Source organism: Triticum aestivum, chromosome 6D (genome assembly GCF_018294505.1).
Source record: "Triticum aestivum cultivar Chinese Spring chromosome 6D, IWGSC CS RefSeq v2.1, whole genome shotgun sequence".
In the NCBI taxonomy this organism is placed as follows: domain Eukaryota; kingdom Viridiplantae; phylum Streptophyta; class Magnoliopsida; order Poales; family Poaceae; genus Triticum; species Triticum aestivum.
Window position 1 is genome coordinate 483795429 of NC_057811.1, and position 13088 is coordinate 483808516.

The following is a 13088-nucleotide window of genomic DNA, read 5'->3' on the forward strand; positions in this document are numbered from 1 at the left end:
GCGCGCTGCTCACGCCGGAGCAGCGTCGGCTGCCCGAGTACGCCGCCGACTCTCCTAACTGGGAGGCTTGGTTCGCCCTCGAACACGAGGAGCAACGGCGCTCGGGTGTCAACGTCGTCCCGCCGCCCCCGGAGGTAGAGCCGGAGGACATGGAGGCGGAGGCGGAGTACCAACCGCCCTCGAGGAGGCCCTGCAGCACGCGCTGGAGGCTAGCCGCATCGAGGAGGACGCACACTGGGATGGGCTGGAGCAAGCCCTTGCCCTGTCGGCGGCGGGGGACTCTGTCCACACCCCGCTCTTCGTGCCGCCGCCTCCATCGTCGCCGCCCGTATAGCCCAAGCCGGAGCCGGAGCCGTCGCGTTAGCGCTCCCCGCCTCCACCCACTTGGCCGGAGGAGGCCTATTCGTGGACGGGCCAGTACCGCGAGTGGGTGAGCGCGCCTCCCGTCCACTTCGCCGCGACGCCGGAGGAGGAGGCGGCCCACCTCGAGCGATGGAAGGAGCACTGGCTCCGCCAGGAGCAGGCCGACGGCGAGGAGCAGATGCGCTACGAGGCCATGCTCCAACGCGACGCGGAGGCGCTCCGGCTCGAGGAGGAGGAGGAGGAGCGCGCGCGGCTTGCCGCAATGCCGCCGCCCCAGCAGACGCCGGAGGAGGCTGCCCTGGCAGCGTACCAGGCGGCGTTCGGGTGGGCTGGCCCTGCTCCGGTCTTCATCGACCTCACCGACGACGACGGCGTCGAGGGCAAGGGCAAGGGCAAGGCCGGTGACGTCTAGGGCAGCGTGCGGGGCGGCAGCAGGTGGGCGCAGACTTTTTTTAATGTTTATTAGATTTAGGTGGACTTTGGCCGGCATTTGACCGGCCACTTTATGTTTATTTTCTGCAACTTGTTTTTTTTTTCACGCCGGCACATTTGGGTCGGCCTCCCCGTTGGACGGACAAGCCGACCCATTTTAAAATGCGAACGCGCACGTCCGGCTGGCCGATCCAAACGGACAAAAGCGGACAAAGCGCGCGTCCGTTTGGGTCGCCCCTTTGGAGTTGCTAAAATCAGCTCATACGTCGCCGGTCAGCGTATATGTCGGCTCTGGTGGTCTACAGTTTGCTCCTTTAATTTGGTCTTCCCATGCTACATGCACTTGCGTGAGCAGCCCATGCGTCAACTATCCATGGTCCCCCGCCGGCTATAGCTTAATTTGCTTTCTCTCCATCCATGCATGCACTTGCCGCGTGAATCACCATCACCACTTCACCAGTTCACCACGACCCCAGACTTGTTGCCTTGTGCGCCAGTGGGCACGAACGCTGCATACGGCAGGACGGCGACTCGTCGTGGTCGTCTCGTCTCCTTAGCTCACATCCACTCATCCTTTCTTCTCTTCTCTTCTCTCCAGTGTACTCTCTCCACGCACGGCACCTCGCCTCCTCTCATCCTCTCTCTTCTCCCCTCCCCTGCCGGCTTCGTGGCACCGTCAGGGCCATGGCCACCGCCGTCGCCGCACTGCCCTCGGGCTACTTCGGCTCCGTCCAGGGCCGGCCCACGCGCCTCGCTCCGGCAGCCAGCGGACGTAACAGTCTGCTCCTCCGCTGCTCCGCGTCGGGTGGTGATGGCGCTGGCGGCCCCGACCCGGTCCTCGAGGAGCAAAAGCGGCGCCGAGACGAGCTCTCCGCTCGCGCTTCCTCTGGCGAGTTCACCGATCAAGGCGCTGGGTTAGTGCTCCCAGTCGAATTCCTTGTCGTCTCTAGGCATTTCTTTCTCGTGTAGCTCCGGTGGTGATCGGGTGAGGCGAGGCGTGATCTTTTCTTGTTCAGATGGCTTGAATTGCAAATCTATTCTTGTTCAGATGGCTCGCCAAGCTGGGCCCGCCAGGGGCGCTCGCGGCTGGGCTCCTCAAGGTGGCAGGCGTCGGCGCGGCGCGCAGGGGCCCGGAGCTGCCGCAGGTGGCGGGGTCGCTGGCGGCCGGGGACGCCATCTTCCTGCCGCTATACGACCACTTCCTCACCCACGGCGGCGTCTTTCGCCTCAACCTCGGGCCCAAGGTGAGCACGCCACTAAAGATAGCGAATTGCTTAACACTAACAGTGATTTTTAACACTGCCATGTTGCTAATGATCTCTGGTTTTCCTTTGGTCCAGTCTTTTGTCATCGTCTCTGATCCAGATATAGCCAAGCATATCCTGAGGGACAACTCCAAGGCTTATTCCAAGGTTTGGTTCTAGTCGTTTTCATTTTTATTTTTATCAAGAAGAGGGTATGACTCCCAGCCTCTAGCCCTCTGCATCGACGCACAACTTTCTTTTATTGCAAAGTTTATGTAGTTACTTTCAGACAGTAAAAAAATGTCTGTGCTTCAGAAATAATGCGTAGCATGATGTTTGATCACGGTGGGTGTAGGGTATTCTTGCGGAAATACTGGAGTTTGTGATGGGCACAGGTCTGATCCCAGCTGATGGGGAGGTTTGGCGTGTTCGACGGCGTGCCATTGTACCGTCATTGCATCAGAAGGTTCTAGCTTTCTACTCACTATTAAGGTTTTGTGTGTGTTGCTTTCTTTCTTGAGCAATTGTATTCACTTTTGAATTCTGCTGGGCAGTTTGTAACAGAGATGATAGGTCTCTTTGGAAAAGCTTCAGGCCGGCTGTGCGAGAAGTTGGACAAGGCAGCGGCGGAGGGAGAGGCTGTGGAGATGGAATCTTTGTTCTCCCGACTAACATTGGATGTCATTGGGAAGGCAGTGTTCAATTATGATTTTGATTCATTATCTTACGATAATGGAATGGTTGAGGTTATTGCTCAGTTTTTTGTCGTATTCCTTTGTATATTATGAAATTTCATTTGCTTGTCTTTCCTTTTCTGTAAAGTTTAGTATTCGGTTTGTTGGCTCATGATCAGGCTGTGTATGTAACACTACGAGAAGCAGAAATGCGGAGCACTGCTCCTATTCCAACTTGGAAAATACCCATATGGAAAGACGTCTCCCCTCGACAGAGGAAGGTTAATGAAGCCCTTGTGCTGATAAATAATATTCTTGATGAACTAATTTCTACATGCAAGGTAAGCCCCTTCTTATACTTTGAGGTTAGCAATTGTTGTGTTTAGAACAATCATGACCCTAAGACTCCTATTGCAGAGGATGGTAGATGAAGAAGATCTGCAGTTTCATGAGGAATATATGAATGAGGAAGATCCTAGTATTCTTCGCTTTCTATTGGCATCCGGAGAAGATGTATGACGATATAGATGCAATTGTAAAGTATTTTAGATATTTGGAATTTTCTTATATTCACAGTACTTCACTGTTGAACCCATCTACCTTAGGTGTCCAGCAAGCAGCTTCGTGATGATCTGATGACAATGCTCATAGCTGGCCATGAGACCTCTGCAGCAGTCCTAACATGGACATTTTATCTTCTATCCAAGGTGTGATATGGTTAATGACTCAAAACTCAATGTTGTAGTAGTAATGTAGTATAGCAGTATCATGTGATATTATATCATTGTTCATCTTCAAATTCACTAAACCATTTTTACTTATTCTCATTGTGTTTTATATGGTGAACTTGTAGTACCCAAAAGTAATGTCCAAGCTCCAGGCTGAGGTAGACTCAACATTTACCTCCAATTTAGTTTTCACACGGAGGCTCACACTTCTGAATTGTAAAAATGACACTTGACATTTTGTTTGCTCAACTATCTGTAGGTTGATGATGTTCTAGGAGATGGTTTACCTACAATTGAAGATGTGAAGAAACTAAACTATACTACTCGAGTTATTAACGAAGTAAGCACCAAAAGTTTTACCTTGTCACATAATGAGATTTGTTACTGAATGAGAATATTATCATTGTTGCAGTCTTTGAGACTATATCCACAACCGCCAGTTTTAATTCGTCGGTCCCTTGAGGATGATATGCTAGGGGAGTACCCAATCGGCAGGTAAACATTTTCTAACAAAATTACATCTGTTAGTTCACTAATATAGTTGCCAGCTTTGGTCTCAATTCATGTGTAAGGAGTAAGGATCATTTATTAATTTGTCACAAAAGCACCATGATTGCCATGTAGTTATGCTTCTTTTGTCTAATTTGGACTTTTGTGCATCTTTTTCCCTTGGATACTCATGTGAATAGCATATTAGCATGGAGTGTTCCTACTCTTTCTCGGTCTTTTGCAGACTATTTTGCTCAACATTTTATGTATTTGTCTTTCCTTATGTTGTTTCTGGTAGCTAAGTTTGTTTAATTGTTGTTATTGTTGGGCATTCGTATGTGTGATGTTGTTTATTTTAGTATTTCCATAGAAAACTTTTTTTTTGAAAATATACTACTCTTTTCAAGGGGTGAAGACATTTTTATATCCATCTGGAATCTTCATCGCTGCCCAAAGCACTGGGATGATGCAGATGTTTTTAATCCGGAAAGGTGGCCTTTGGACGGTCCAAATCCAAATGAGACAAACCAAAAATTCAGGTTCCATCCCTATTACTATAATGAAATGCTTTTTGGACACCATGTGTCACCCAAGCTATCAAGTTTATTAGTTGTTTCTAATTTATGTTGCAAGAACCGGAAGACCTTCGAAAGTTTGAATGTGTTAATGATGAATCTGAAATGGGATGAATTAAAATCAAATTATAATTTATGGTTAATGGAATAATAACTCATACCCATGGTAATCATGTTAAAATGCTAGTCCAATCAACATATTTTGTGACTATGTTGTTGCTTTTGTGAGTGTCGTGAAAAATATTCACACAAATTCCTTCACAGTAACCATTACATACTATAATAGAAGTTTATTCGAAATTGTAACTTTGTATAGGCTAGTAAGCTTATATGTCACAATTTTAGTAACTACTTTATACTAACAATTAAATGCTTTAACAACACATCCCTTTTTAGGACGTAGGAAGGCCAAAGATGTACTCCCTTCGATCCATATTAATCATCGTCACTGCTTTAGTACAACTGTACAAAGTTGTAGTAAAGCAACGACAATTAATATGGACAAGAGGGAATAGATGAATATTGCCTTCATGGGAGAGATAGTACTCGAGTTTGTATAATCTTTAGTTTTATGGGCAATAAATCATATTGCTCATGCAATATATCTCTAAAGGGGGGCGGGTGTAATTTATACCTTCTTTGATATTAAATACTATCCTTTATTGAAAAAAACTTTTCTAAAGGAGTACGAACTACAGGGTTTCTTCAGTTGCAATGAATCTGGCATTTTGAATCGCTACAAAGGAACAATTTGAACTATTGCAGAGGGTTAAAGCAACACCATATCTCTAGATAAAAGTTGTCTCCTAAGTATCCCTATGAAACTCGAAATTAGTATGAAAACAATAGTCAATACATTATGTTCTTGTGTTTTTTTCCTTGTGTTTCTCTAGTGTCACTATCTTCAGTTTGCATCAACACCATTATTGCAATAAAGTTGATACATGTCTTGTAAGAGCACATATTTTAAATAAACATACAAACATATTTGTCATGTCAAATTCTTAGAGATCCATATGGTGGTTGTGGTAGATTTTCTTTTGAAGAATACTGGTGGCATATGTTTGCTATCATTATTTAAATAATGGCTTACAAAGCAATTCTAGATTATGACTATTGAATTTTCATAATCTTATTGAATTTTCAGTTACTTGCCATTTGGTGGCGGACCAAGGAAATGTGTAGGTGATATGTTTGCTACTTTTGAGGTAAACAATTCTTCCAATTATTTGGGGTTCACATCAGATAATTTTGAAATGGAATTTTGCGATATCATAAGCTTTACTAGATTTTAGTAATTTAATTTAGTTGTATTAAGGCCTTCTTCTTTTTCTATATTTTACCGTAGGCTTCTTGGAATATATAATATTGTTTTTCCCGAGAAAACAGAGATTTGTGGCTTTCCCAGCCAATGCATGCACCAAGAGGATGCACATCCTACACAGTCATATGTTATGTGACTACTGAGAATCCCTAACATTTATGTAATTTATGCGTAGAATGTGGTGGCAACAGCAATGCTTGTCAAGCGGTTTGATTTTCATATGGCTCCAGGAGCACCTCCGGTATGTTCCCCTCAGCTTTCTGGTTCATCATAACTAATAAATATATTCTCACATCTATGAGAACTATTATAGGTCGAGATGACAACCGGAGCAACGATTCACACAACTAAAGGGTTGAACATGACTGTTAGTCGGAGGACAAAGCCACCTGTAATTCCAATTTAGAGATGAAAGTTGTTTCCGATTCACAAGGAAGTGCATGTTCTACTATATCAGTGGCTGTTTCCACTGCTGGTATTGCTTCTAGAGAAGACCAACACCTGGAGGTGCCGATAAGTCAAGTGTGATACATAACGAGTATGTTCCCATCTCAGATCTATTTGAAAGTTCTACTGGTTAATTTTGTATCATTACTTTGTCAAATGTTTTCGTGCATCCACTTCATTTATTTGTCCCTTAATTCATCTCTAGCCTTTACTAATACCTTCTCTAAAAATACGTTGTTTGTCTCGCCAGTGCGAGAAGGCAGGCTGTCGTGATGAGGTGCCACCAGGCTGATCTATTGCTACTACTTGTTCTCTCATTTGCCAAGCATTTTATTCCATGGGAAATTCACACACACACCAGACCATTTTTATCAACATGCATTCAGTGTTTCACATTTTTAATTGAAATGAAATGTGGCTACTGGATGAAAGAGAGCTGAAATTTTAACAAGCCTATATTTGGTGATTATGTATTTCCAAAACGAAATCGATGCCTGAGGATAGTTCAGAAAGCAAATTTATTATTGTGATTTATATGTTACTCACATATCTAGTATAACCTTGAAAGCGGTTTGTGGAACTTATTAGGAAAACCATTCCCCAATCCCAATCAGAGCTGGTTGTAATTTAGCTTTCATGACAATGGTATTTGTTCTCGTAGCAACATAGAGAGAGCTTGGTTGTTCGATGTTATTTACCAGTCATCCTATGGCTAGAAAAATTCTGAACCATTTTTGTCCTCTATGCTAGGTGTGTTGGTCATCTGTCTTGTAGATGACAAAGATAATGATCTCTCTATTTTGAATAACTTTCCTCATAGTTCTTGTCTGGCTAAGCATTCAACATGTCCAGTCTACAAAGGTACACCGTGCGTGGTGCAAGTTATATCAGTGGTAGTAATTAATCCATCCATGCTCGCCCGAAGAATCAAGGCCAGACCCTTCTGTGCCGGTGCCTGTCTGCTCGATGCATTCACGGAGATATTTGTTGACATCAATGAGACCACCTAGTCGAACCAGTTTGAATTCTTGTAGCGTGTCGTCTATGGATGGAGGAAATGACCTGAATTTCGCCATATATACCCTTGTGAACGACAAATAGAGCTCGACGCATGCTTGATCTAAATGGTACTCATACTCATAGGCCAATACTAGCTACAGCCCAAGACCATTTTGTATGGTGGTTAGGTCTGTCAGCCCAAGAATTTTTGCCTGCTACAAGGCATGAAATAAAAACAAAAGATGTGTAATTGGATTTCGGTAGTTTGGCACAGGACCGGAGCCGTGCGAAGGCGACCGGACATGATTCCGTCGTGCTAGAGGCGTGCCTAGCAGGCTCGTCTATCGGGAGAGCTATGTATCGCCTAATGTGAGACGATAGCTCATTTTGCCACTGGCGTGAACGCTAGTAAACCGGTCATGTAGCTTCTACGGAGTGGTTTTGACAATCTTCTATGGACCGGTACTGACCGATTTAAGGAGCTTTTTTGTGATTTTTGTGTGTTTTCTTTAATGGTACTTTTATTTATTTTTCTTTCAGGTTTTCCTAAAAAAATGTTTTTCAAATACATGCAAACGTTTTCCAAATACACGTTGAATATTCTTTCGTATACAGGTTGAAATTTTGTCTGATACATGTTAAACATTTTTCAAATACACATTGAATATTTTTTAAAGTGCACATTAAATATATATTTTTAAATACATTGTGAACATTCTTTTGACGTACATGTTTTTTTCATAAATGCTAGGAAATACCCTTTTAAATGTGCAAATATTTGTCAAGTGTTACAGTAATGAATGTTTTTTAATGGTATGGACCTTTTCTTAAATTGTATAATCATTTTTAAAAGTTTCAAAAATATTTTTTGAAAGACGTGAACATTGCATGAACATTGTTTTAAAGTTTACGCACATTTTTTCGGAACCCACGAGAACGAAATTTTTAGCACCCCCCATACATTTTTATAGTATGCAGTGATCCTTTTTTGAAAATTAAAAAAAATAAGTTTCTTACATATCTATATTTTAGATAATTTTGGAAATTTAAATATAAGTATTTTTCGAATCTGGAAATTCGAATATAAGTAAAAAAGACGAAACAAAACCTCGCACTAAGAAAGAGAAAACAAAAAGGCTATGGGCCGGACCACTAAAGGCTATTGTTGAGGCGAGGGATTCCTTTGTCTCATGGGACCTCCTTCTTCGAGATTCGTATAAGCCGCGTGTTGCGGCAAATTGACCCCTTTGCGCACACATGGAAGCGCACGAGCGAAGCATGTGAGCCGGCCCAGTTAATGTCTTGCCTCTTTCTGGTTTTGGGAACCTTCTAGTTCGTGACCTATTTTGGGAACCTTCTAGAAGGTCCTTGAAACCGATTTGTTTTTGTTTTTCCAGTTTTTTGTTTTCCTTTTCTTTTCTGTTTTTAATTTCTTTTTTCCACTTGACACCTATTTAAGCGGCTCTTCTCACCGCTAGCTTATCCTATTTTGATACTTCTGTCATTCCATCCTCATATGGCTACAGAACCCGTCGATGTCTCGGCTGTGATACGGGAGGCTTTAGAGAAGTCGGAGGAGAGATCACTCATTGGCAAAGAGAAACAGAGTACGTTATAAGAAATTAATCGGTCAGTTGAATATTCACGAGCAGTGATGTAACCGTTTACCTTTTTTTCTTACTTTTTTAGTAGTCTTAGATTTTTCATTTTGATGAGCCTCGCTTTGAGGAATTTATGAAATAATCTATTTTCACGGAATAATGAATTAAGGAAGAAAGGTTATGAATCTACCGCTTACGAGAAAAGATTTCATGATACTCAATATTGGCCATGAACACACATCAATGCATGGTGTTCATCAACTGTACGTTACTCTCGAAGGATGTTATTGATAGTGAACCTATATTTGGCTATTTACACAGAGGAATGGAAAAAAAGAGAGCAGAAAAACGAACTATTATACAATACATACCTTATGTAACAAGGTGGGATGCAAGAATTGCCTTTCCTTGATTTCAAACATAATGCATCAGAGGATCCATAAATAACCATAAGGTTTTACGTGAAAAACAGGGGTACATTATCTCAAAATGTTCGGTTCTTTTTGACTTTTTTCAAGTTTATTCTTTTTAGAAAATGATTTGAAAATTACAAATATTGTTCAGATTTCCAAAATTGTTCCCTTTTTAAAACAATTGTTCACAATGTTGAAAACTGTTCACTAATTCGAAAAAAATGTAATTTCAGAAATTTTTTGTGGTTTTCGAAAATTTCTAAGGATTTTCAAATAAAACTCTTTGAATTTTTAAATATGTCCGTGTTTTAATGTTTTTAGGGGATTTCTCAAAGTTGTTCATTTTTTTTCAAATCTTGTTTATAGATTTTAAAAAATGTTCACACTTTAGAAAAAAGTTCAGGTGTGTAAAAATTATTCCTGAATTTTCAAAAATTTGTCCAGAATTTCACAAAATATTCACATTATTCTATAATTGTTCATGCCTTTTCAAAACGGTTTTTACAAAAAATGTTTGGGATTAAAAGACAATTCCCAAATATTAAAAAAAGTTTGGAATTGCAAAAAAATCTATTTTTAATGAAAAAGTTTGGATCTGCCACTAGTTCATATAACATGTGACCACCATATAATGAGTGTGAGATCTGCGGTTTGATCCCTGCGAGGCACCAAATTTTTGTCACGCGGTTTACTTCACTCCAACGAGGTGCTTGCCTAGAGCCGCAATGGGCCGGCTCACACGAGGGGCGCGCCCTGTGCGAATCGCCACCAATTGGACGCAGAGTGCGGCATATAGGACCTCCACTCCTATTCCATGTAGTGCGCGCTGAGAAGTCGCGAAATACACACCCCCACCAATGTGCGGGGTGGGATGCCCCTGTTTTTTCATTTCGGTTTTCTACTTTTTCTATTGTTGTTTTTTTTCTTCTTTAAAATAAATCAGGATTTAAAAAACGTTCCCAATTTCCAGCAAAAACAAATTTTCTTAAACAATTGGTCAGCAAATCACAAAATATGCATTAATTTCAGTAATGTTTATGATTTTTGGAAATAATCTGCAAATCATAAAAAATCCATGAATGCGGCAATTTTTGTAATTTTGAATAAATATTCGCATGTCCAGGAAAGTGTTCGTGAATAAAAAAAATGTTCTGGGTATAAAATGTTCACGTATTCAATAATGTTCGTGAATTTTAACAAGTGCTCACTAATTAAAAAAATTCATGATTTATTTGCTAAATGTTCCCAAAATTAATAAAATATTCACGAGTTTGAAAAAAAATGTTCCAGATTTTCATAAAATGTTCGTCGAGTCATAAACTGATCACAGATTTCAGAAATTTTCATGTCAAAACATTTCATGCATTTCTAAAAAATTGTCGTCAATACAAACAATTTGTTGCAAATTTGAAAAATTGTTCCCAAATTTCAAAAAAGTTACGCGTTTGGTCACTATTTGGCGACCATGATGCGAAATATGATTTGCCTCGGTCTTGGTGTAGCGCAAGTACGACATGATGGGTAGACGGCGCACCTTATCGAGTCGCGAACAAAATTTTGGCAAATCCAGTTTACCGCTTTTTGCGACAAATAGTAGCCAAAATGCACAGGGAATGACAGAGTGAGCGACGAAGTGGCCGGCGCACTCATCATACCTAAGAGCCACCTGGTTTTGGGGACCTTTTCGAAGGATCCTGGTCCATTTTAGGAAGCTTCTGAACAAGTTGGTTTTGGTTTTGTTTTTTATTTTTGTTTTCTTTTCTTATTTTTTTCCCTTTTATGTCTTTTTTTAAATTAGCCTTTTCATTCAAGAATTTGAAAAAATATATCTGATTTTTTTGTTTTTAAAAAATATTTGAGATTAAAAATTCATAATTTTCACGTTATGTTCTTCAAAAGAAATTCGAAATTTATTCATATTTACAAAATAAATCAAAAAATGTCCATACTTTTAGAAAGCTGTTCAAAATAACTGTTTCTAATTTCGAAATTTATTCATATTTTCAAAAAATCAAAATGTTTATAAATTCTTTTTTCTCAAAGTTTTTTGCATTATTGAAAAATCGCAAATTTCAAAATTTGTTCACAAACTTGATTTTTTTTCACTTTATAAAAATTGTAATCATTTTTTAACTGTGCTACAGGGAGCCGCTAAAGTGTATCGGGTACAGTACTGCTCACAACGTTGCCTGCCAATGGGGGCCTGCCCATTCGGACTCCATGTGTGTCGCCTTTCCTATCGGATGCTCGTTGCGTCCAATAGGAGCTTCGTAAAATTTTCTGTAGTTCTACAAAATACCAAAACCACTATTTCTAATCAAGATTTCTTCAGCATGTTTCACCACTTGGTTGAATGTGACTTGAGGACCTATGTATGGGCGACACGTGTATTTGTTTGGGACATGGCGGGGTAGGATTTGCATTTGGATTTAACGTGTCGATGTGAATTTTCTTAACGTGATACGTACTTTCCTGTGTAGATCCTGCAATTTGGTCGCTGATCTCGGGTGGGCCATCCTTGATTCACTTTTGTTTGCTATGGACTCCTGAATTGTCGTCATGCCGGTTGGTTGCATGCAGTTCTCGGTTTCTGTTCCCGTGCATGATTTGACTACGTCTTATGCGGTTTGTTTTTTTATTCGTTTGTTTTTCTTAGGCGTTTGTGGATATATTTCTAGTGGATGTCGCCTAGAGGGGGGGGGCTAACGTGTCTGACACGTAGGTATTGTTGTGTTGACACGTAGGTATTTGGGCTAACGTGTCTGAAAGATCGTGGATGTCGCGTAGAGGGGGGGGGGGGGTGAATAGGCGCTTTAAAATAATTACGGTTGAGGCTTGAATAAATGCGGAATAAACCTAGCGGTTAATTTATCAAGCACAAAACCTACAACAACTAGGCTCACCTATGTGCACCAATAACTTATGCTAAGCAAGAAAAAGTACTTAGGTGATAGCAAGATATATGACAAGAAACAATATGGCTATCACAAAGTAAAGTGCATAAGTAAAGGCTCGGGTAAGAGATAACCGAGGCACACGGAGACGACGATGTATCCCGAAGTTCACACCCGTGCGGATGCTGATCTTCGTTTGGAGCGGTGTGGAGGCACAATGCTCCCAAGAAGGCCACTGTAATCTCCTCACGCCCTCGCACAATGCAAGATGCCGTGATTCCACTAAGGGACCCTTGAGGGCGGTCACCGAACCCGTACAAATGGCAACCCTTGGGGGCGGTCACCGAACCCGTACACTTTGGCAACCCTTGGGGGCGGTCACCGGAACCCGTCAAATTGCTCGGGGCGATCTCCACAACCTAATTGGAGACCCCGACGCTTGCTCGGAGCTTTACACCACAATGATTGAGCTCCGAACACCACCAACCGTCTAGGGCGCCCAAGCACCCAAGAGGAACAAGCTCAAGGGTACCAAGCACCCAAGAGTAATAAGCTTCTCAACTTGTAACTTCCACGTATCACCGTGGAGAACTCAAACCGATGCACCAAATGCAATGGCAAGGGCACACGGAGTGCCCAAGTCCTTCTCTCTCAAATCCCACCGAAGCAACTAATGCTAGGGAGGAAAATGAGACGAAGAACAAGAAGGAGAACACCAAGAACTCCAAGATCTAGATCCAAGGGGTTCCCCTCACATAGAGGAGAAAGTGATTGGTGGAAATGTGGATCTAGATCTCCTCTCTCTTTTCCCTCAAAAACAAGCAAGAATCCATGGAGGGATTGAGAGTTAGCAAGCTCGAAGAAAGTCAACAATGGGGGAAGAACATGAGCTCAAAGAATAAGGT

The 13088-nt window shown here is 41.8% G+C and overlaps 1 pseudogene; it reads left to right on the forward strand.

Annotated features, from left to right (window-relative positions):
- Positions 1-1280: 1280 nt before the first annotated feature.
- LOC123146217 (protein LUTEIN DEFICIENT 5, chloroplastic-like) lies at positions 1281-6361 on the forward strand (annotated as a pseudogene).
- Positions 6362-13088: the final 6727 nt, after the last annotated feature.